This window comes from Lissotriton helveticus, chromosome 9 (genome assembly GCF_964261635.1).
Source record: "Lissotriton helveticus chromosome 9, aLisHel1.1, whole genome shotgun sequence".
NCBI classification, from domain to species: Eukaryota; Metazoa; Chordata; class Amphibia; order Caudata; family Salamandridae; genus Lissotriton; species Lissotriton helveticus.
In genome coordinates this window covers 337,111,015-337,135,726 of record NC_136070.1, presented here as the reverse complement: position 1 = coordinate 337,135,726, position 24,712 = coordinate 337,111,015, and the positions used below count along the sequence as shown (strand labels likewise).

General features: G+C 48.7%; 1 long non-coding RNA gene across 3 annotated transcripts in view; it reads left to right on the top strand.

Annotated features, from left to right (window-relative positions):
- The first annotated feature begins 4,164 nt into the window (after window positions 1-4,164).
- Window positions 4,165-24,712, top strand: part of LOC144781288 (uncharacterized) — a 451,961-nt gene continuing 431,413 nt past the window's right edge. For 2 of the 3 annotated variants that reach the window (XR_013600936.1, XR_013600939.1), the window contains exon 1: window positions 4,165-4,396. This is a non-coding gene — a long non-coding RNA (uncharacterized LOC144781288). The remainder of the gene's footprint in view (window positions 4,397-24,712) is intronic. The other variant, XR_013600937.1, reaches the window with a different exon arrangement.

The window sequence follows — 24,712 nt, the reverse complement described above, 5'->3', positions numbered from 1 at the left end:
TGCTGAGTTCTGGGTGGTCTTCAGTCTGTTTAGTAACTGGGTGGTGCCTCCCATGTAGACAGAGTTGCCATTGTCCAGAACATGTATGCTCTTTTTCTCTCCATATCTCTTCTATTTTAAACTCATCTCTTTCCTCTTCAACCCTGTCTTTTTAGTCTCTCCTTAATAAACTTCCTTGCATCTCCTTCACTTCACCACCCCAAACACACACCGCACCCACTCACCAATAAGCACTACCTTTACTTTTGCCTTGTCAATATTTTGACAACTGTGCAACTCCTTCACATCCATGTACACATAATCACATTTGCAAATGGAACACATGATCACTGCTCTGCAGAGAGGCCATGGTTTGGATGACCATGTATTGTGAACACCTTTCTCACCCACTGACAGGTGCTGTGAGAAACTGTGAGAAACAGACATTCAACACCAACTCCAGAGCTCCCATGGTGGCCCATTATGAACACCCGGAGGGACTCATTTCAAAGTATTAATTGTACAAGAGTAATATGTTACATGAAATATACAGAAACACACCATACTGGACATAACAAACACTCCAAGGGGAGGCAAGATTGAGTAACATACATTGAATGTAAAAAGGAATTAATTTGCCAACATTAATTCTTTTTTACATTCATTGGTCAGAAATCGATCAGTGCTTTTGGCTACAAAGTTAAGGACATTAATTTAGGGCCGATGGGGACCTATTTCAATGTCCGTTTTTAATTAGTACCGGGTCTAAGACTTTTAAAGACACTTAAAGCCTGTGGTGTTTTCCCAAAATGCATCTTGGGATTTGGAGCAAAGCATATGTAGGTTCTCTAATGCTACCAGATACCTCCCCAGGCCCACTTACAGTAAATCTTAGTACACCTTAGGAGGTCACTGGACAAAGTGCGGGTTGCTGCACGTAACTGACTGTGCTGATTGGGTGCTGCAAAATGCACATCATATCACCTTGTCTTGAATGTGTTATTAAACTACCATGATACCTCCCATGAAAATTTAAACAAAAAGGGCTCAGCTGGCAGCGGTCGACGTCTTAACAAAAAAGACAGGGATAACGGAAATAACATCACACTCTTTCACCATCGCCTACATTAAAAGGATGACTGCTTGTCTCACCAAGTCCCTAAAACACTATACTTTTCCTAGCTGATTAGGAGAATAGCAGGAAGTGGCCAGCAAGAGAGTCTCTGTGAATTAGCTTCCACAGTTGACATCTGCAAACTCAGGATCAGATTCATCAATGCATTGCGTTGCCTTTGCGTCACTCAAGGTGACGCAAGGGCAAAGCAATTGTTAAGTCAGATTTACCAAACCAAGAAAGGTGGCCTTGTGTGGCTTCGTAAATCTGGAGTAATGCAAGGCGGCGCAAGTCACAGCTTTGCATTAATCTGCGTCGGGAAGGTGTTACATGGGTGGAGAGTGGGTGTTACCATTCATCTACCCACGCCTTCTGGAGCACTGTAAGATTTACCAAGACTGGTGAATTTGGAAATGTGTCAAAGTTGTGCGCCTTCGTGATAGAGGAGAGATATCTTTATTTCTCTGTGTTGCCTCCTCTTTCTAAGTGTGTTGCATTTTGAAACCCACTTAGAGATAGGAAAATGCCTCTAAGAATCTTGTGCAGGAAAGTGTCCCTTCCTGCACAAAATGAATCCTGCCTGCAATGCAGGCACCCTTGCAACATAGTGCAAGGGTGCCTGCATTGGTGCTAGACAGCACACAATGCATCAGTGCAGGGAGAGAGAGCAGGAATGCACCATATTTTGACAGATATGGCGCATTCCTGCACTCTCCATTCAAGTTGTCTTGCTGCATTGCGCTGCATCAAATAATGATAATTCTGGCCCTTAGCCTTCCGTCCTTAGTAAAATGTGTACCCTTATATCAAGTAATAGTAAGATCTAATATTTACAGCACTTAGAATCTCTATGCAGAGGTATATAGAAAGTTATTAAAGATAGCTTAGAGCCATTTTCACTTTCTGTTATTGCTGCTGCCTTATGACGCAGAACCAAGCGGATAGCAATGTCCCTTCTAAGGGTATCTAAAACATGTCAAGGGTCAATGGCGGCCACATTAGCTTGCAGGTGGGTACGGGAGTATGGGGTCTTCCTAAAGTAAGGTAAGGCTTTTTCACTGGCCTGAATAAAGGTCCATCCTTGCGTATAGAACTGCATAGTAGCAAATAAAGAGTATTTAGAAAGAGAAAAAAATCACATAGTGTGTATGAATTTGGATGAGTAGGAGACCGCCAAGATCTTAAATAGCATATTTAAGAATTGCAAGAGGTAAGGAATCAGTCCTGCCAAGCATCATGCATCACGTGTGACACTAACGCATTTCAGTGAGGTGGTCCGCATCACCGCACTGAAATGCGAAGTCACGCATATATGCGATGTGCCTGTAAAGCGCTGTGGTCGTCAGAGCGGTGGCTATATAGTTATTATATTGATAATTGGCACTAGCGTCAGCCGCACAGGCAGGCACCCCGTACTGCCCCGTACTGCTCGGCAGACTTCTTGGGAGCTGGGCTCGGAGGTGCTTGCTCTCTAACAAAGTATCCACTGTTTTAATCACTGCATGGCAGGCTGTGCAGTTCGGCATACTTTCACTTTCACCAGACTGCCTTCCGAGGTGCGAGCGGGCAGTAGCTGAATTCGGAAATTGGCCCATGCTGTTTATTACCTCTACTGCCAGCGCGGTAATGCATCCTACGGTCTGCACCCAGCCGGGCCCACCACAGCCTGGGCGGGGCTGGACTGGAGGCGGAGGAGTCACTCAGAACACCGTGGCGGCCGCGGTTGTTCGTTGACGTTTGCAGGCCGGAGCACCGGGACAGGTCTGACTGTGAATCTGCGCTGGCCAGGCCCGAGGCAGCTGTGCGGGCGCCGCCGCAATCTTGGTGCTCGCAGCACTGCCTGCTGCTTGCACCTATTATGAGATGCAGGGCACGTGGAGACTTGGATGGCAGGCACTGGAGTGCTTGGGCCTCTGCTGAGGTGCAATGAGTTTAGCTCGGTGACTTTGGCTCACTTTAACCAGAGCACAGAGGCGGGAGGAGGCGCCCAGAGACAACGATGCTGGCTTCTCGCCCTCTCCTGTCGTGTGTCACTGCCCTTTGCTCACTGAGGTGAAGAGTGGATGGTGAGGTAGGAAGACCATCACACACGTGTGCTAAGACGAGATGTGTGTGTAGTCCTCATCTTATGAAAAGGGACTTTATAAACCGTTTTATTAAGCATTCCTGACTCATGCAATATCAAGACCATTATATGGCAGAGATTGACATATAAGGCGAAGTACATCAGTGTTGGGAGAACGTTCGAGGGCATTATTGTTTCAATGGAAAGTTTACGTATCTGTATCTGAAATGTGTGCAGTACTAGTGTGGGGGTTAGGGGGATTTTTGGAACGGGTATTAACAGGTTAGCGTGTCATGGGTGCATGGGAATTGTCGATGAAAATAGACTATCCCGTTTCCTCTTCAAGTGCATGGTTCTGTTGACACACTTGCATGTATATGGTAATTGACTAGAACGTGCATTTATGTGTACTTCGCCACATAAAAGCTACCAGTTCTTTGTGGTTTTGTCACACATTCGGTCGTCAGTGGTGATTCTTCCTGTTGGGTCAGGTTCCATGTGGACAGAGACCATTTCTAGTGCTTTGCAGCACTTTTAGGATGTTCTTGGAGTTTCTTATTGCTCAAATGGGTGTAATTTCTGATAATTATATGTTTCCCTCATCTATTGTGCGAAAGTGTCACTCCTAGTCGTTAAAATGTCACTCATAATTACACTGACATTTTGAAAATGTCACACATAGCAATCTGAAACCTTGGCAGCTATGCAGTCTTTTTATATTGAAAATCCACCTGAAAAACTGAGATTTAAAAAAGGATTTAAAGTATTTCAAAGCGATCCGAAACAGTGGAAAAACCTATTTCTCCAACCAAAGGCCACGCGTTGAATGAGACACGATCGTTGCATTTAAACAAAGTCTGATACCACCAAAGGACGCTGATACCTCTAAAAAGCTACGCGGGGGCGGAAGGGTGTGGTCCAATTGGAAAGCACCGGATGTTTACCCTTCTCCAGCCGCCTCGCGCCCCCTCTCTTCGCAGGGCTCAGGGCAGCGGCTCAAGCCCACCTCACAAGAGACCGAAGAAACAGCGGCCGGGTCAGCAGCCGCGTCGCTACGGCCCAGCCCGGCCCGCAGCCGGTGTTCACGGCTGAGCTGACTCTGCTTCACCTCCCCGCCCCCTGGCACCGGCAGAGCCAGGCAACCACTTATCACAGCGCGGAGCACTTAGTGCTGTATTGCAGGGTCCCTGACGGAGGCCCTCGCAGACGGGGAGAGGTAATTGCAGATGGAAGCGCAGGTCAGTCTGTCACACAGCCGGCACCTGCAGCCTCTTATGTTGCCCGGCGCGTGATAACTGCAGGGTAGATCAAAAAACATAAATACAGCAGGCGCGGGCTGTCTGATTAGCGCCCCAGAGGCAGGGCGCAAACATTTAGACTCTGACTGGTGATGTGTCCGTCAGAGACCGGTACATAGGACAGCAAAGTGAAGACAGTGCCTGACTGGGCAGTGCCCCAGAGTCGGGCTCGAGCGCCAAAACAATAACCCTGCAATGATCCAGGCTCTAGAGCCCACCTTCCTGAGTACTGTTTGTACACTTTGTGGTTTATGTAGTCTTTTGGGGTTGGCATGGTGTCCTTTTGATGCTTCATGGCTGGTCCATGTGTCAACGCAGAAGGGATTTTTGCTGTTTGAGCTTTTCTGACCCTTTTTAGGCAGGGCCAAGACAGCAGTGCATGTTGTTGGTCTCTGGTGGTGTTAAATGTAAACAAATAGGATGGTGGCCGGAATCTGGCCAGGAGTAATGTGTCTTGGGCCAGCCTCTAAAGAGGACAGCCTAACTTGAACTTCTAAACCATGTGTCCTGTGCTCTGGAATACCATCAATCTAAGACGGGATGAGCCCGTTGGCATCTTAAGGACCATGAAACAAGGAGCTATGGGCCCCACGTTTGGGCATACTTGTGTCACCCAGGGTGACTCACTCAGCAAAAAAGAAAATGTTATGGAAGAAATTCTTTTTTTTTTTTGATTTCACAAATATTTTTATTGGGAGTTTAGCATAGAATTATGGAAGAAATTCTAAAGCTAATGTCAGCACCTTGTAATTAGTCCGTGGTTGCCCTCTGCCTGAAGTGTCGCAAAGGTGGCACTGAAATGTTACCCAAAATCATTAGCAGCAGGGGCGTAGCTTTAGGGGTGTTTGGGGTGCTACACCCCCCCCATAAATGTATTCTGTAGGGATATGATGAGGTTTCTATTTTTTTTGTTGTTGTTTTTTTTTTACATACGCACAGACCAAAACACTCACTCTCTTGTTTCTGTTTTGAAGGTCTTAAAAAATGTTTCGTAGTTTGAAAAATATAGTGTTTTTTTTAAAGTAGATATGCCAGCGTTCTTGTTGAGAAATCTGAAGTTCGCGCCTCCCCTCTCCAATCTTACTGACCAAGCGTTGCCCCCCTGGTTACCTGTGGCTGAGATTAATTCAGGCAGTACACTTACACTCTTTGTTGTTCACATGGCAGTGTTTATAGATAAATAAAATTCTCCCCAGCAATTAACGTTAGACACAGGAAAAGCTCTGGATGGGAGGATATTGAGGTGGAGTGAGCTGTTTGGGTGAGGGTATCCAATGCAGGTACGAAGTTGCCTATCCATTCTATAATGCAAGGCCATCAGACTGAAGAGTCTTGAGGGGTGTCCACCTACGAGTTAGAGGTGTACGAACGTCATTGAGTGTTGCTCTGAGGGGCCTAGGGATGGCACTAAAAAGGTGTCTGACAGCAAGATATGGGTACATGAAGCATCCCTGAATCTCTTCATGCTACCGTCTGCGGGATATTACATTTCTGCCCTTGAAGAGAATCCAACAGAAGTGCCTTGAAGGAGCAGAACTATCCCCTGGACATTGGAAAAGTGTGTTGCACCATGTCCTTGGCCACCATCATTCAAACATTTATGCTAGCAGGGCAAAAAGAAAATATGGCAGTCAAGACCTCCTAGGGGTGTGATAGGTCGTCCCCCAGAGCTTAGGGCCATCACACAGGGGATCCTAGAAAGTCAATATGCAGTTGTCTCAGTCAAGAATTAAAGAAACTGTAAAGTAACAAGGTTTTACCTTTCTGGAAATGCATACCACCATACATGCAGTCACTCATTTATCCACCACTCGTGTGCATGGGCCCCCGCCTGAGTAATGTACCACAACTTTTACTACCACAATCATATGTTTAATATAATAAAAATGGTGTTTCAAATGACACTGTACATATTATGTAACCTAATCCTTCATATATGGTAAAACTCATTACATTATTTTCGTGAATTTAGAAAAAGATTACTTTTGCATAAATATTTTTCCATACAAAGTTAATATCACAATATTCCGATACAGGTTAACTCTCGAGCTCCGAGTCCCCCTCTCACCCCATCGCCATCGCACTCATCGAAAGTTCCCCCATCAAGCATCCCTCTTTCTACGTCACCCGCTAGGTCGGAGTCCGGGCAAGTGCCCTCTACGGATCGTGTTCCGCTAATTCCACTCAATCCTTACGGGACCGTCCCTAACTCTCAGGACAATGGTTCTTCTACCCTCATACCCTCACCAATCCCTCTATCCTTACATCATGGAACACCGCAAGTCCGCAATGTCCGGATCATCCCTCAGGAACCTCAAAATACATCCTTAGACCTCTCTGGTACACATCGAGAACCCTCCTCTCTGCCTGAACTCCCCACTCAACCTTTACCCTTCTCACAACATTCAGGCCTGGGAGCGCACCTGGACGACTTATCTCTCCAGCTGCACCTTCTCACAATCGAACTTCATGATCTGAAAGCCCTCTCGATTGAACACCTCCCCTTCATCAGTTCCCTCCTCACCCGTTCAAAGTTGCCCAGAGCACCTGCTAGTGACAGAACTCGTTGTGGTCAGCCTCCCCCACTCCCCTTCTCAAAAACCATACCCTTACCTGACGCTCCCTCCCGCACCAGAAGAACGAAGGCCTATCTCGCGTCTAACGATATCAATGACCTACTCAATTCTTACTCACTTATCTTAGACACCAACAAGACTGTTCTGGGACAAATTCTAGCTATCCAGGCTAACCCTTACAGAGATCCCCCGAACAACCCAAGAGGCCTAAATAATGACAACCTTATGAGAGTGAACATCATACGGTCTCCTCCCCCTCCTACACCAGTGCATCTTAGATGCGTACTACTCAACTGCAGGTCAGTCAGCAAACACGCCTCTGACATATTCGACCTCATCCAACACAATGAGATAGACGTCATCATCCTGTCTGAAACGTGGCTCAATCCCGCTTCCACTCCCTTCCTAGTCCTCCTAGTGCCTCCTACTCACGACATAATGCGTCTAGACAGAGCTTTGAAGCTAGGAGTTGGCCTAGCCTGTATACATCGGAGAACACGATCGGTCTCCCACTCGGAGTCCTTTAAGCCATCGTCATGCGAATATCTTTGTCTCAATATCTTTAGTCACAACCTTCGGGTGTGCAAACTACACACATTTTATCACCCCCCTCCCCCCCGGGGACAAACTCCCCTTCATCGAGCAGTTAATGGAAATCATCTCTGGCAATGTTGATTCTACCATTGCCCAAATCTTCCTTGGTGATTTCAACCTTCACTGGTCCAACCTCAATGACCAAGCTGTAACATGCCTCAAATCCTTCCTAATTGATCACGATCTGATTCAAAATTGTGACCAGCCAACCCATACTAAAGGAGAAATTCTGGACCTCATCATCACCAAAGATCACACCATTACATTGTCACCATTACCCGTGTGATTGGTCCGATCATCACTGCATCTTCTTTTTTATCAACATAGAAGTCTCCCAGAGGAAGTCTCAACCAATGAAATCGAAGATTTGGAAAAGGGACCTCAGAAATATCAACACAGCAGATCTAGCAACCCACTGTATATCTGCCCTCTCTCCTCAAGTGGACCTGACTGAGGTACATGCACTCACTAACTTCTACAACACTACTATCGCTAGCATCATGGATTCCATTGCTCCATTACAACAAAAAAATGCCCCAACTAAAATTTCCAAACCGTGGTTCAACGACAACTTAAACACGGAGCGCCGCAACCTTAGGGCAATTGAAGGATCCTGGAAATCAAATCCAACTTCGGAACAACTAATAATCCTTAGAACGGTAAGGAGTTCCTATAACAAACAAATCAAGATCGCGAAGGCCGACTACTTCAGGTCCCAACTCAATCAAGCCGCTAATCGCCCCAAGAAACTTTTTGAGCTGGTGAAACAACAATCGGTCGACACACAAAGCCGCTCGCTTTCTGGAGTCAGCCCACCTTCATGCGATGAACTGGCTGCCTTCTTTGCTGAGAAATCCAGACTCATCAATATAGATCTTGACTCCAGGAAGACGATATTGCTATCCGGTAGGTCTTCACCCACCCCGGCCCTATCTGAGAAAATCGAACCGACTAGCTGGAACACCAAGAACAATCCCTCCTGGAGCACCTTCACTTCCCTCAGTGAAAGAGACACTAACAAGATTCTACAGAGCATCAACTCATCTAATCATTTTAGCGACCCATTACCACGTCCATCTTCAAAGAACTGAAGGAGGTCGTCACCCCCATCTGGACAAAGATTGTAAATGGGTCTCTCTCAAGGTACAATCCCGGATTGCCTAAAAGCTGCTCAGGTAACACCTATCCTAAAAAAGCCTACAGCAGACAGTACGGACCTTAACAACTTCCGCCCTATCTCTAACATCCCCACCCTTACCAAACTCCTTGAAAAATGCATCCAATCTCAACTCTGTGCCCACATTGTGAATTTCCACCTCCTAGACCAACACCAATCTGGCTTCCGGAGTGGGCACAGCACAGTATCGTCTCTCAGTGAATTTCCACCTCCTGGACTAACACCAATCTGGCTTCCAGAGTGGGCACAGCACAGAATCGACTCTCAGTGAATTTCCACCTCCTGGACCAACACCAATCTGGCTTCCGGAGTGGGCACAGCACAGAATCGGCTCTCACTCACGTTATGGATGACATTTTAAAAATGCTCGACCAAAATGAATCCTGCCTCATTATCCTCCTTGACCTTTCCTCAGCATTTGACACTGTTAATCACGCCAACCTCCTATCCATTTTGAAGCACATGATGAGCCTTTCTGGCGCGGTGCTGCAATGTTTCTCGTCTTTCCTCCACCACAGATCCCAAAGAATTAAGGCGAACCAATCTCTCTCTCCCAGCCATCACCAGTATCAATGGGTGTCCCCCAAGGTTCTGCCCTATCCCCCGTACTCTTCAATCTGTTCTTGGAACCCCTAGCTAATGCACTAAATTCCGCTGACATTCTCTTCCATATGTATGATGATGATACGCAACTCTATCTGAAAATCTTCTCCCCGAATAACCTCATATCACTCAACTCTACCCTAATAAATACTCAAAACTGGTTAACTGAGGACCATCTTTTGCCGAACTCCTCCAAAACCGAATTCCTTCTCATTTCTCCCCCGAATCACATCCCAAAAATAGACCTTTGGATGAACCACCTCACTGCTTTCAGCTACTCCCCCCTCATTGTTGACTCAGCCAAATCTCTTGGACTCACCCTAGACAAGCACCTGAACATGAAAAATCATATCAGCAATGTGTGCAAGGGAGCTAATCACCTAATGAGGACACTCAGGAATCTAAAATCTTTCCTACCACAAGCGGACTTCAAGCAAGTGGTCCAAGCGCATGTTTTGCCGAGGCTGGACTATGGCAGTGCTACGCTCTGTGGCCTTCCCAAATATACCCTGGCCCCACTAAGGGCTTCTCTGAATGCGGCGGCCAGATTGGTCACGGGTATCAAAAGAACTCCCCAGTCTTAAAATCCCTAAATTGGTTGCCCCATGAAGCAAGAATTCAGCTAAAGATTGCCTGTCTGTCTCACAAAGCCCTCCATTTCAATACCTCCAGTTATCTAGCACAAAAGCTAGAATTATCTGGAGGGGCAGACCTTCTAGGAGTGCTAACTCCTCCTGAAACCACAGAACTTTCGCAAATAGAGAACGTGTCAACGAGCGTTCTCCGGCTCTGCGCCGAAGATCTGGAACTCTCTCCCACCGGAAATACGCAGAATTTCCTCCAAGGTTGCCTTGAAATTGGAAGTAAAAAGATTCCTCATGAACAAGTACCTACTTTAAAAGGGTCTCGGATTGTCTGTTGTAATGCTCTGGACTTACACCCTAAATCCTGCCTTTGGTATTATTCTGCTTTTCTAGTCACTTGCTCCCCTCCCAGTTGTCTATGGCTCAATTATTATATTTCCCTCTGTTGTCCCTTATGTTGATAACCTTTTGTTTGATATGCATATTTGATTTGCTTGGGTTGGAATTCCTTTGATGACTGTACTGCAACTATTACCTTCCTCTCCCTCAAATTGTAAAGCGCTCTGATATCCTTTGGGATCATGTTCGCGCTATATAAAACTTTATAAATAAAAAATAAAATTAGAAAAAAGGAGAAAGAGAACACAAGACAATACACACTGTCTTTGTAAAATGCTAAATAGTACAAATAATCAGATATAGGCACATGATCCAAAAACAATTCTTATCTAATATGCCCGCCTGTTTCACAGATTTTAGCACTATATATGCGTCAATGTGTTTTCGTAGTTTGAAGCCAATGCTGCCAACCACCTTCAAGACAACAGAATATCTCTCACATGTCAATATTAATTGTTAAAACCTGAATGTAAACATAAATACTCCAATTCCCAAACATATATTTGAAATACATGATTATATATTACAATTAAAACCATTAACCAAAAAGTTTATATACATATATAATTGTGAACACAGATATCCATTTGATTCCATATATTCTTTTAAAAAAAAGAAAAAAGAATTATTTGCATTTTATTAAGTAACAACAATACAATCATGTCGTTATTGGTCATCACACCCTCCTCCCCCCCCCCCAACCTCCCACCCACCGATCATCACCATTAAAAGCAATATAGTCTCATTCAGAGCAAGTATCTTCACCGGAACAGTCTCGGGCCCAAGTCCGTATTGCCATATCTGGCTACCTTCCGGAGTGCCTATGCCCATTGTCATATCTTTCCTCCATACCCACTTTCAAAGTCCCCCATCGAGTCCATGATATTTCGCCATTTACTCCAGACTCTTCCAAATTTCTTAGGGCACCCCCTAGCCTTGTACGTGACCCTTACAGCTGCCATGTATAAATCTAGACCCCTCCGCCATTCCTCCAACTGCGGTGGCGCGGCTACCCCCCACTTCCTCGCCACGTCTCTCTTGGCCACCACCAAAGCCAGGACCAGGAAAATCAATAGCAGGCATGCGAGATCCACATCGTTGGTCATACCCAACAGGACCAGTTTAGGGTCCAGTGGCAAGGGAGTCTCCAGCACCTCCCCCAGTTCACTCAGGACCTCTGTCCAGTAGGCTTGAATTATCGGGCATGACCAGATTATATGGTAGAAATTCCCCTCTTCTCTGCCACATCTCATGCAAGTCTGGTCGCCAGCTCTCCCCATTTTATGTAAGCGCACCCTATCAAAATAAGTCCTATGGAGGATGTTAAATTGGATGAGCCTCAACCGGGATTTAATAGCTACCTCTATGGGATGCATTAAAACTGTATCCCAGTCCACCGTATCCATTTCTCCCACATCTCCCTCCCACCTGCTTCTAAGTGTACCCAGGTCCTCCGGCATGTTATTCATAAGTGTCCTATATGTGAGCGATACCGCCCTTTCCTGAATTTGTTCCTGTAGGAGGCGTCCCTCTAAAGGTGCATATTCAGGGAGTGTGTCCAATGGGATCCCTTCTGCCCGCCAGGCATGTCTCAATTGCGCATATTTAAAGTATTGGGAACGGTGCAGGCCAAATTCCGCCCTTAATGCTTGGAAAGATTTCAGTTCCCCTTTAGCCGTCACATCGCCTAGCGTCGAGATCCCTATGTCGTCCCACCTTTGAAACCCTTTCAATTTATTCAGTTCTTGCAGACAAGCACATTGCCATATCGGCGTCTGTCTAGTGGGCCTCTTTTTCCCAGCCTATGGTCTTTGTTGCCCGATTCCAGACCGTCAGGGTAAGTCTGGTAGCTGGCAGGAGTCTCCCCCTCCCTTTGCCCCCATAGAGGTAGTAATTATATGGGCGATTCGCCATTGTGTGCCTCTCTAGTGCATATGTGGGGTGTAGAACCGGGGCATGAAGCCAATCATTAATGGGCGCCAAGTGTTCCGCCCAATAGTAAGCCTCGACGCTAGGGAGTGAGATCCCTCCACTGTACTGGTGCCGTTGCAGAGTCGTCAGTGCCACGCGCGGGTGTTTACCCAACCATAGAAAGGTTCGTAGTTCCGCATTAATTTCCATCAACACCTTACGGGGGAAGGGGTAGTATTCATTCTGAAATGCATATAGGAGTTTGGGCAGTATCATAATTTTAAACATGGCTGCACGTCCCAGGATCGTGAGGAGGAGCAAACCCATCTGTTCGCATCTTCTATAAAATTATGTACTATCCTTCTTATGTTCTTGTCATATGAGCGGCGGCTATCAAGCATCACAAACACACCAAGGTAGGTAAATCCCTCTCTAGTCGCCTGTAACCGGTCAGGAAGGCCCATGCAGTGCTCCTGTCCCCTGGGGTTATAGAGGACGGACTTATGCCAGTTTATCCGGTACCCTGCGTGAGCTCCGTACCTTTCCAGCTCTGAGAATAGGGCCGGTACCGTGGTTTCTGGGTCCGTTATGTATAAAAGGACATCATCCGCTTAGAGGGATATTTTTTCCTCAGCGGTATCCGTTGCCCCCAGTTGGAAACCTCTAATTTCCGGGTTTTGCCGAATTGCACTCGCGAGTACCTCAATTGTTAGCGTAAAAAGCTGGAGGGACAGGGGGCACCGCTGCCGGGTCCCTCGTTTCACTGGGAAGTCCCAGGATAAAATCCCGTTTACTTTAACCTTCGCTCTAGGGTCTGTATATAATAATTGGACCCATTTTCGGAAGTTGGGACCAAAACCAAGCTGCTCCAGGACTCCCTCCAGAAACGGTCAGTGGACGGCATCAAATGCCTTCTCGGCGTCTAGAGAGAGAAACCAGTGAGGGTCCCGTCTACTACCCATCTCCTGTAGCCAGTTGTGGGTCCGTCGAAGGTTAAATCTAGTGGCCCTTCCCGGCAAGAACCAGGTTTGATCCAGATGCACCAGTTCTGGGATCACTTTCCGCAATCTGAGCGCCAAGATGGTCGCCAGGAGCTTCACCTCTATATTCAAGAGGGAAATAGGGGGGTACGATGAACAGTCATCTGGTGGTTTACCCTCCTTGTATATTGGTATGATCGTTGCCATGCGGAGATCCGGAGGCAGTTCCCCCTCTTGAACTGCCCCTTCAAAGAGCCCCAGTAGATGGCGGGCCAATAGGTCTGCCGTTCGTTTAAAAAACTCTGCTGGGAACCCGTTCGGGCCAGGGGACTTTCCCGCCCGCAGTTTAGTTAGGGCGGTCTTGACTTCGTCTAGTGTGATGATGGCCTCCAGGTCATCGAGTTCCTCGGCAGCCAGCACTGGGAGGTCCAGGTGTGACATGTACTGCAAGGCCTTGTCTCGTGTTCCTTAGGCTCTCGCTTCATAGAAATGTTTATAGTGCATAGCAAAAGCCTCCGCAATCTGAGCATCTGACCCCGTCAGGTTCCCCTGGGTGTCCCGAACCCGCTCTACCCACCTGGCATCTCTTTCTTTTCTGCTGAGCCAAGCCAGCAACTTTCCCGACTTGTCTCCTACATCATACAAACGGTGTAGTGTTGCTAGCGCCTGTGTTTTGGCCTCTCCCGTTACCATGTCCCTATATTGACCTTGGACATCTAACAGTCTACAAAGGGATTTCGGGGGTCCAACAAGTTGGTGTTCCTTTTCCAGTTCCAAAATCTGGGTCTCTAACGCCTCAGTGTCTCTCTGGAATTTCCGGGTCTCCTCCGCCAGTCTATTCTGTGCCCTATCTCTCATGACCGCCTTAAAGGCCTACCATAAAACCACTTTAGATAATACTGACCCCTCATTTTCAGCTAAGTAAACTTTTATATCGGCCCTGAGGCCATTTAGGATGGCCTGGTTTTGCAGGTCCCAGGCTGTCAGTCTCCAGGACCCGTTTCTCCTTTCCTTCCTCCTCCCTACTGTCACCAGGAGCGGGGAATGATCCGAAATCCCTCTGGCTCTGTATTCAGCTAGGACGTCCCTCGTCAGGAGATGTCGGGCAAGAAAAATATAGTCCAGTCGTGAATAGACCCTGTGGGCGCCCGAAAAAAAAATGAGTAGGCCCTTACGTCCGTGTGTAGCCATCTCCAGACATCCGTCAGTCCCAGGGTAGTAATCATCCTAGATAGCAACGTCGGGGTCTGGTCTCTAGTCTCTAGCCCTGTCTCCCGATCTGTCTTGCGTCGGGACCAGCACCTCATTGAAGTCCTCCCCTAGCACCTGTAATGTATCTGATGAATCAAGGAGGATATCAGTTATCCCTTTCAATGTAGCTGCCTGCAGTTTAGGAGGGGCATATGCCGAGATGATTGTGTATTCCTGCCGTCTCCATGTGCCCCTTACTCCCACAATCAATATGGCCACTCCCCTTGAGCCTGTAGTAAATCCTGCATGTGCGAGAACTTTGTACTGCCCTCTGGCTAGAAAGCCACATATAGTGCCCTGGAGGTGCGTTTCTTGTAAAAGGGTTATGTCCGGGCCCACCCTTTTCACATATGCATTCACTAGGCCACGCTTAATCTTACTTCCTAGCCCATTCACATTCCACGTTAAAAATCTTGAGCCCCTCCAGATCCTGCTCTGTCTCTATATGGTTAGCCGGCATCCCGTCGGATGTCTTGGCATGTGGTGCATAGTCTTGGTGCTACTGGAGTGTCGCGGGTGCTGGCGCGCGTGACCATTCCGACCTGTCCCTCTCCCACCCCCTGTCCCAAACTCCCCATCCCACCCTGTCCCCCCATCCCAACTTCCTCCCGTCCCCAACCAATCCCAACGGTAGAATCCCATGAAACTCCCTTCCATGCCCCCCACCCTTCCTCCCTCCCCCCGCAGCCCCCTCCTCATCAGGGATGGGAAAGAGGACGCACAGACGGAGAAGGTCTGTCGCCCTCCCCAAGTTCACCCCCTACAAACTCACTTCAAACAAATTAGCTAGCAAGTGCGAAAAACAAAAGCGTCTCCCACAGAACCCACTGTCGTAGACATTATAGTCGGGAACTATAAGTACAATGAATATAGGGTGTGTAAAACAACTTGCGTGCTCCCGTGCTGAGCCGGTAACTTGTCCATCTCTGGTCCCTCTTAGTTCATCCGTTAGAGTCTGGGACGTCCCCTTGAGAGGACTGCACCTCTTTAACTGCCTCCTGCTCCAGTTCATTGATAGCCACCACCAGAGGATGTATCGACTGGTCCTCTACGTCCTCCCCTCCGGAGGTGACACCCTCGGCGTCCTCTTCCCTTCGGATCTTGCATTTCCAGCCAGGCAGCGAAACCTAGAACCCGCCTGATCTTAGATGGTGAAAATATTGGCTCCGCGTTGTCGTGTGCTCGTCGGATTTTGCGTGGGGTACGGCATCGCCTTCACCAGTCTGGAGCCTTGTGTTCTCTGCTGTCTGTCTTCAGTGTCTCCCACTGGGACCTGGGAGCGGTCCTCCTCTCCGTCGCCCCCCTCATCTCTCCCTCGTGCCTCCGAAGCGGTGGGCGCTCCTCCAGCCATTGCCACGCATCTTCCGGGTGGGTGAAAAAGTATGTCTTTTCTTTAAAGATGACTTTGAGTTTGGCCGGGAAGAGTAGCATGTAGCGGATGTGAAGGTCTCTCAGCTTCGCTTTTACTGCATCAAAGGAGCCTCTCTGTTTCTGAACTTCTTGACTATAGTCGGGGAAGATCATTATCTGTGCATTTCCCAGACGTATTTCACCCAGCTTCCGTGCTTCGCGGAGGATTTCATCTCGGTCTGCAAAGTTCAGGAATCGGGCGATAATCGGGCGTGGTTTCTCTCCCACCAGTGGCTTCGCCAGGAGCGCCTGATGTGCCCTCTCAATTATGAAACAGTTGGAAAAAATCGCCTTAGGCAAGGTCTGCAACAGCCATGTGCGCAGGAACTCCACCATGTTGGACCCTTCAATTCCTTCCCTAAAGCCCACAAAGCAGAGGTTGTTGCGCCGAGCCCTGTTTTCCGCATCGTCCACCCTCCACTGTAGTTGTTTTAGGTGAGGCCATGAGCTCATTCATGTCTTTCTGTAACGAGTGGATAGTGTCCTCCGCTTCCCCCAATCGAGTTTCGGCCGTGGTCACCCTCTCCGTGAGATTGCGAAAGTCCTTTCGCAGGAGGGTCACCTCGGAGCCCACTTCCCCGATCTTGACCTCCAGCGCCACCCGGGATGCCTGTATGTCTTCTCTAGACGCCTGGATGGCCCCCATCAGAAGCGCCGTGTCCGATCGTGGACTCACGGCCTCCGTTCCTGGCAGTGCCGTATCGGGAGCCAACGCATACCGATCCAGTGTGCCCTGGCGAGGGACCTTGGGGGCCGCTTCTTTCTTGCCCATCCTGGCAGTCCGGGGCGGCTATATGGTCGGTGAGGGCTGAGTAGAGTCCTTGCCACCTCTCGGTTTCGCGGCCCAAGGGTCCGGTGTCCGTGTCCCCTGTTCTCTGTCGGCCCAGCTTCACTCCAACAATCTAGACGCGCCTGGGTCCAGGCGCAGCAGGGCCTCGGATGCTTCTCCCTCAGGGCCAGTGTTGGCGACCGTCTGGCGTGCCTGCCGCCCGCGTGTCCAAGGTTGAGGCAGGGGCGGGGAGGAGGCGGGGGTCAGTTGGCGGCACCCCCAGGGAAGGATGGTCGGAGTCCCTGCCAAGAAACACGCCGCCCTCACCCTAAGTTCCTCCGGCCCCGCCGCACTTACTGGTGACTGTAGGTCGCCCCTATATGCCTCCGACTCTCGTCACGCCAACGTTGGGGCCCCGCCTCCGTTGGGCCGATTCCCGGAGGCCCGGTTCCATTGTGTGTGTGGGGGGGCCGCGGCTGGTGTAGGAAGTGCGCCCCCTCTGTCCCAGCATCGGTCTCAGGCCTGGCCAGGGTTCCGTGGCCGCCGTTTTGTGTCTGTCCCTTGGGCGGGCGCACGCAGTAGTCCCCGGTGTCCCGCGGCCTAGTCAGGGCAAGCGGGTGTTCCGCTGAGCTGCGCCTGTACCTTCCATCTGTTGGGCCTTCCCTCCAGGGAGCAGGCTCCCTTCGTGGCTTCACTTCCTTTCGTCCCCACCACGCTCCGGCACCGGGGGCTTGGCGGTCTTCTGTCTCCCGGTGGGAGGCCCTGGTATCCCGTATCTTCTGCCTAGTCCGGCCCGGGTCGTGTGGGGGAGGCCGCGACCGGTGCCAGGAGTGCGCTGCCCCCGCGTCCCTCTCGGGGCCGGCCAGCGGCCCGTGGCTGTCGCTGCGTGTCTCTCCCTTGGGCGGTGTGCAAGCTGGTGTCCCCTGCGCCCCGCGATCTAATCAGGGCATGCGGGTGCTCCGCTGTGGCGTGCCCGTACCTTCCGGCCGCAGGGCCTTCCCTCCTAGGAGCGGGCTCACGTCGCGGATCCTGCCGTCTCTCTTGCCTCGCTACGTCCCAGTGGCGGGGGCTTAGCGGTACTCTGCCTCCCCGGTGTGAAGTCCCAGCTTCCCGAATCGTCTGCCCAGTCTGGCGGCTTCAGGGTATGTGCCTCACGGCTCTGTCCCAGCTCCTCATTTCGCCGCCATCTTGAAGCCACCGCTGCCCGTCTCCAGGGGACCGCTGCTCGCTGTCGAATCTAGGGGTTCAGTGGACCCCTCACCGCAGCCTCACCCGCGTCTTCAGCCTCACTGGACTCTCTGGTGTTCTGTGGCGGTAATTGAGGGACCTCTGGATGCTTAATTGTCAGTCGGATCAAAGTGGCTCGCCGGAGCGTCGCTGGTGTGCGACTTACTCGGCCATGCTGTTGGCCACCGATTCCATATATTCTTGTAGCAATTTTCTTACTCAGGCTTGGTGGTTCACCAGTTCGTGCTACAGTACCATTAATTTCTTTTTTACCATGACTTACATCTCCCAAATGTTGCTCACATCACATGCCACATGTAGTCCAGATTTTTGTTTACCCTATAAATCATTGTGACACAATCCATTCCTCGCAAAAACTACTAACTTGAACGCATGGTGATGGTGGGGTGTCTTTATATATAAAGACTTACCAACTGGGTACCTAGCTTAGTACTCCTTCGATCTTTTCATTACTAATCCAAAGCTGCTGTGCTTATTGGTAAATGTCCCCGGACATTTGACTCAAGGGAATTGTTTCTGCGTACCCTGCTGAAACAATCACCACAGAAAACATAAACATTAATTTAACTCTTAACCCTTCATGGCTCAAGGTTCAGCCCTAACATTGGTATTTCACTCAACCTCATTTGGGTGGATACATATTCCCGCCTTCCTCTATTAGGAAGTAACCCGCTATGGTGAGTTTAGGGATCTATATAGAATTAATCAATCTCCAGGCTTTCTTGCCAATACAAAATCGGTTGTGGTGCTGCTGGTTGCCTGATCAGGCCTCCCAGTGCCTAAAAGACAATGATTATTGTTTAATGTCCACATATAATAAACTACTCCTATTTAGCCCAAGTTAATGTCCCTTTCAATTTTACTACTGGTATTATCTAATGGGGCTTTCAACCTTCCATTATTTAGCCATCCTAATCTCTTGTATGACCCATGTTTCATGTTGGGGTGTGTTATGATCATAGTCGTCTTTGTCTCGGATACTAGATTACAAACATTCCTCACATTGAATGGAAATGGATCTTCCATGCGTTAACCTCCTTCGCAGTCTTGAATAATTCACAGGACAATAGCCACCCCCCTCTTTCTCATATTAATATGGGGAGTTACAAAGCCTACCTAATCTACCAGGGATCTCTGTTGTCATCTGCCACCTGAGCCCAGCCCCCTTACCTCCTAAGTGCTTAACTGCGTTTATGCGTCTACCCGTCTTTCGTGTTGGATTTGCTGTGTTTTAGGGATGATGCCATATTCCAAGGTGTTCTTATCACTCCTTCCGGTGTGACGTATTTGTTCCTCACCAATCATTGACTCTGTCATTTTTGATGGAGGGACCCATGTAAAGAAGGCTGCTCCATTTTGTAATGTGTTAATGTTACCTATTTTATTTATCTGCTTCTTATCCGCTAGTCGATTCTTACCTGTTCAGACCACGTAGGCTTGATTAATTCATAGATCGATAAATTCATAAGGTTCCAACATTGTTTTGGTTAAAAAGCTATTAACGTTTAGAGCCTCTTAATAATCTTATGAGTTCCATTGTCCCCAATCATTTTTTCTATTGCGTAGATCAAAGGTCTGTATCATTGGAGTGTGGGCGTCTGCCGAGCAAGATGGCTACTTGCTAGAGCAGCTCCGAGCCCCTATTGTCAAATCCCCCACCATCCATTACAAAATCGGATCCTAGCCGCCAGACAACAGCACTAATAACTATGCTCTGAAACTGTTAGTTTTCCATAACAGAACTTTGCTGACTTCCCAAACTGCGGCCTGGAGCCTGGCTGATCTGCCTGACATCGGTGGCAGGTTGCCTCATGAGGCCTGCCATGCCATTTGCACCCACCTGACGGACCTGTGGAGTCGAGTGGCAGAGGCCCACGAGTGGGCAGTTCTGGGGGAGCTCTGTCTCCTGGGAGGTGATCCTGATTTCTGCCCAAGCCTGAGTAGTGAGGTGAGCAGAGGCCCACGAGTGGGCAGTTCTGGGGGAGCTCTGTCTCCTGGGAGGTGATCCTGATTTCTGCCCAAGCCTGAGTAGTGAGGTGATCAGGGGGGTGTTGGAGGGGAGGGGATGCAGCAGTCCTACTGTGAATATCGAGTCCGCGCCTGAAGCCCTGGTATCCGCTCTGTTCCAGGCAGGCCGGAGAGCCGCAGCCACTGCCAGTGCAGAGGTGAGGAGCTACTTGGAAGCGGGGGGGTGCGGCGAAGGAGGTGTCGGGCCCCATGACCTTTGAAGACACTAGTGGGCCGTATCACAGAGGCAGGAGAGTACGAGCGGGACTCGCCGGGCCCGCTCGGTAGAGCCGTTGGGCTGCAAACAATAGACTTGCTAGGTGAGAGGCAGTGTATTGACTGACCTGAGGGGCCGGGGTGTGGGTCTGGCTCTCGACTGAAATTTGTGCACAGTGCCAGCCCACAGGATAGCACCGGACAAGCAGAGACCCACTCAGAGAATTTCTAGCGCTACATCCCTGATAATATTAAACACCTGCGAGAGCGGGGACTCTGTTGTCCCCCCCCCTTGGAGACCGGTAGAGTAATAGCCCCTGGGTAGCAACGGAGGGCCAACTTGGCAGTTGTCTCGAGCTGCAGTGAACCTGAACATGCGAGGCCTTGCTGGCTGTGACCATTTTACTACTCAGAAGGGAGTGGGAGGGACTGACAGAATGCCAACCGGCTTGGAGGTATGCTGTTGACACCCCGGCAGGCAGTAGTAAGTACGGTACGCCACCCCTGCACCTCATGCAAAAGACTACACCCAGCACCCTAGCTACAAAAAGGGCCAAGGCACTACAATGACAGGGGGGATGGGCCCCATGGGTGGGCCTTCAGACCAAGGTGGAAAAGTATGCGGTTCCCAGAGAGATTTCAGCTGCAGGTGGTGCTATGGAGCAGTCGACCCAAGAAACGACCGGCCCCACTGATGCTGAGAAGCTCATGCTCCACAATTAAATGGCTGCCATCCAGGGAGTGCGCACAGCACTTGAAGGTAAAATAGATATAATGAACTCAGAGCTCACGCTGGTTAGAGCAGACCTGCGCAATGTAGGGGCAAGAGTCCGAGAGGTGGAAGCAACAACAACGGCTTTAGAGACCGAAAATGCCACCCTTAAGACCCAAGGGCCGCCTTGCGGAGAATCACGACAGACCTGGAGGCCTTGGTTGAGGACGCGAAGGGCCGCTCAAGACACAATAACATTCGAATATTGGGGGTTCCAGAGAGGGTGGAAGGCCCTACCCCTGATCTCTTCGTGGAAGGTGTGGTGCTGAAACAACTGCAGCCCCACGGCCTATCCAGGTTCTTCTCTGTCACGAGAGCACACAAGGTGCCGGGCATCCGCCCATGTTCAGGGGCTCCCCCGCGTACCGTTGTAGCTCGGGTGTTCAATTATCCAGACTGTGATGTAATTCTGCAAACTGCTCGAAGTGCTCCACCTCTCAAATATGATAATGTCACCATCACATTCTTTCCGGACTTCACGCTTAAGGTACAAAGAATGCGCTGAAACTTCCTGGACATAAAAAGAGCTATGAGGGAAAAAACATTAAATACTCCATGATGTTTCCAGCCCGCTTAAGGGTCATGGCAGAAGACAAAACATGGTTCTCCTCGGCGGAGGAGGCCTGGGACTGGATGGAGGGCGAGTGGAGGGCCCCAGACCCCAAATCCCGTAATCGCCAGGCACAACAGAAACATTTAGGGATTACCCGTGATCAACAGCGCCCATAAATGGCTTAGGAAGCAGGAGCCACTCCCCCCACCGTGATGAGACCTGAGTATTGACTGGGAGACAACGATCTGCATGATGCTCCTATATGGCATGGAATGCAAAAAAGTTATGCACACAAACATGGTAGCGGAAAAAACTGTCTACACCAATAGAGACTGTCCACTGCCCCAAAAAATGGGTGAAAATCCGGAGTAAATGGAAAGACTATTGTGGGGGCCTGTTTTTAGTGCTGCCTTGTGATCCAACAGGTGGAGCCTTAACTCTCGACCTGTTTCACCCACCTATCCACGTCAACATGGGCATAATAACAAGTAAACAATAATATTACTACTCAAACAGTTGTTCAAGCTTCTGGATGTCATTTTGAAACCATTGTATTCTCTTATTTTACTCACTATGTAGTGGTCACATATAGAACAGTTGCCACATTTATAATTACCTGTGGTTCTCTTGATTTCTTATTTAAAAACATTTTTTAATTGAGAGAGAGAGAGAGAGACAAAGAAAACAACTTTCTCTCACCCCGTTTTATCACCGAAGACCCCCCACACCAGCCCACATTTATATTGATACATAATTAATTCTGTCTCAGTGGTGATGCATAAACCTTCAAAATACTCTCATTGTGCCAAGTGCAAAACTGCACATCTAAACTTTACATTCCTGAATGTTGATACGTAGCAGCATAGATATTTAAATGACAGCAAAGCCATAGCCATAAAGTGCTTAGTGCAAACTGCAGGGCGTAAACAATGTTTTTACATGCGGTACTAAATCTTTTCATGAAACTCATTGGTACCTTTGATATAACTCCCTTCCCCATAGCATACCAGTTATTCTGTTCACCCCCTTAGCAATCCGGTTGTTAAGCCCAGTCGGATACAGGCTTCCACCTTTCTATTCCCTTCTTCTTCGCCCTGTATCCCTTTCACTGAAATATAGCTTTTTCCAGATTGTATACAGCCAGTAAACGAGCCACCCATTGCTGAATTGAGGGGAGTGCCGGATCCAGCCAGGCTGACGCAATGCATAGCCTAAACACAGCCATTGCTATAATTAATAAAAAGGCACCTTCTTCCTTTTCATTCAGCATAGATATTCCTAGCAATATTAATAGAGGGTCCAGCTCAACCTGAAGCCGTAGTTTCTCGTTGAGAAATCCCTTGATCTCCTTAATCAGAGAGTCCAGCTCTCTACAAGTCGCAAGCATATGAACTATATCTGCCTTCTAAAGAGCACATTGTGGGCAGTGTATTCTCTTCATTTCTAAGGTGGTTTGTTGTTTCTTTTTAGATTCTCTGTATGTACCAAAGCATTGCATACTTTATTTCGCCTGAAGGTGAAAAGTGTTTTTTTCAACTGCGTCTCCTTGCCCTCATTCGAAATATTCCAGTTCCTGTTCACAATGTTTTTTATCTGATTGCTTACTCCAGAAAACTGACTTGCTCCAGAAAACTGACTTGCAAAAACTATCTTACTATTTTTACGGTTGGTGTGTATTCTGTTTTTTCGGGTAACCCCTATCTTTAAAAAAATTCTTTACAGTTCCTGAATGTGTGTAGAAGTAATTGATTAAGGAACAATTTCTTTGAAGACGAATAAATTGTCAGAAAGGGATATTGTCACACTGCATTTTAGGGTGGTAACTAGAGTAATGCAAAAGGGTATTTTTGTCAGTCTGTTTCGTGTAGAATTCTACCTCTAGTTGTCCTGATACACTCTTGATGGAAATGTCTAAAAGGTTCACCCTTATTTTGCTCCAATGGGCAGAGAATTTAAGGTTTGAGTCAGCCAGGATTAACCATTCCAAAACTTCTTCCAATATCTCACTAGGGCCCTCCTATACGAAGAGAATATTGTCTATAAAATTATACCAATTCCTTACATTCTCTGGAAAAGGGGCCATCTCGTAAAAAATATGCCTAGGCTCAAAATCACTCTCATAAAGCCAGGCCAGACATGGGGCACATGTGGCCCCCATACCGGTCCATTTAGCCCCTTCGCCGCAGGGCTAATTCCCCCGCGATGCGGGGGGAGAGGACCGCACGCGGCGCCGCGGTGCTTGTGACGAGCTCGGCTCGTTTTGCAGTACGGTGGCGCTGTGCTCATTTTTTTTTTCAAAACGTAGTTTATTGATTTTGTACCAACATTCCTAATTCTTCGCACAAAAATAGTCATCACATCCGCCAAAGCCTAATAAAGGAAATCCCCATCAATGAGTGATTACATGAAACGATAAGCCTCCATAATGGGGCCTCACTGTCAATGCCCCGGAGAAAAGAACGCTACACAACCTGAGGTCATCCCCAAATTATCACAACAAACTAAAGTGTCCAACCCCCCACCCCAACTCCCCATCCCCGACGCGGCTCATCAGCTACCTGTCCTACTGATAAACGTTCCTAAGAGAAACCATAGGTTGGTCTATGTATCACGCCTGGCATTGTGAGTGGCTCCCCTCCTTCTAGTAGTCTGCCCCTCTCAGTCGACATGTGGTTTGCAATCTCGCAGCGCCTGCACTAATGCTTCCCATGCGGTTGCAGCCTCTAGTGCCTTGTCATCATTACGCCTACGCGCCACTTGTTATTTCAGCGCGCTGTCAGCAGAAGCCCATTTCAGGAACTCTCCTCTCCATCTACCACTGGCGGGACCCGCCGCTGCCTTCCAGTGTCTTGTGATTTCTCTCTTAGCCAATATAAGACCCATATCAATAAATTTACTCGTAGTTTTAGTCTTGGGTGTGTGGGGGAACCAATGTAGAATGCAGATAGCCCTGTCGAACTCTAATCGGCGCTCTGTGATCGCATTCAGTGTATCTCCCACCTCCTTCCAATATAGCCCCATCTCCGGGCAGGACCAGAGCATGTGGTCTAATTCAACTCCCGTCCTGGCACACCTAGGGCATGCCGCCTCTTCCACCTTAAAATAGTGGCGCTGTGCTCATGACGAGCTGAGCTCGTCATGACCACATCCGTTTAATGGAACGCCCAGCACAGCAGGGGAATTATTCCCGCGTGGGCGTTCCGCGG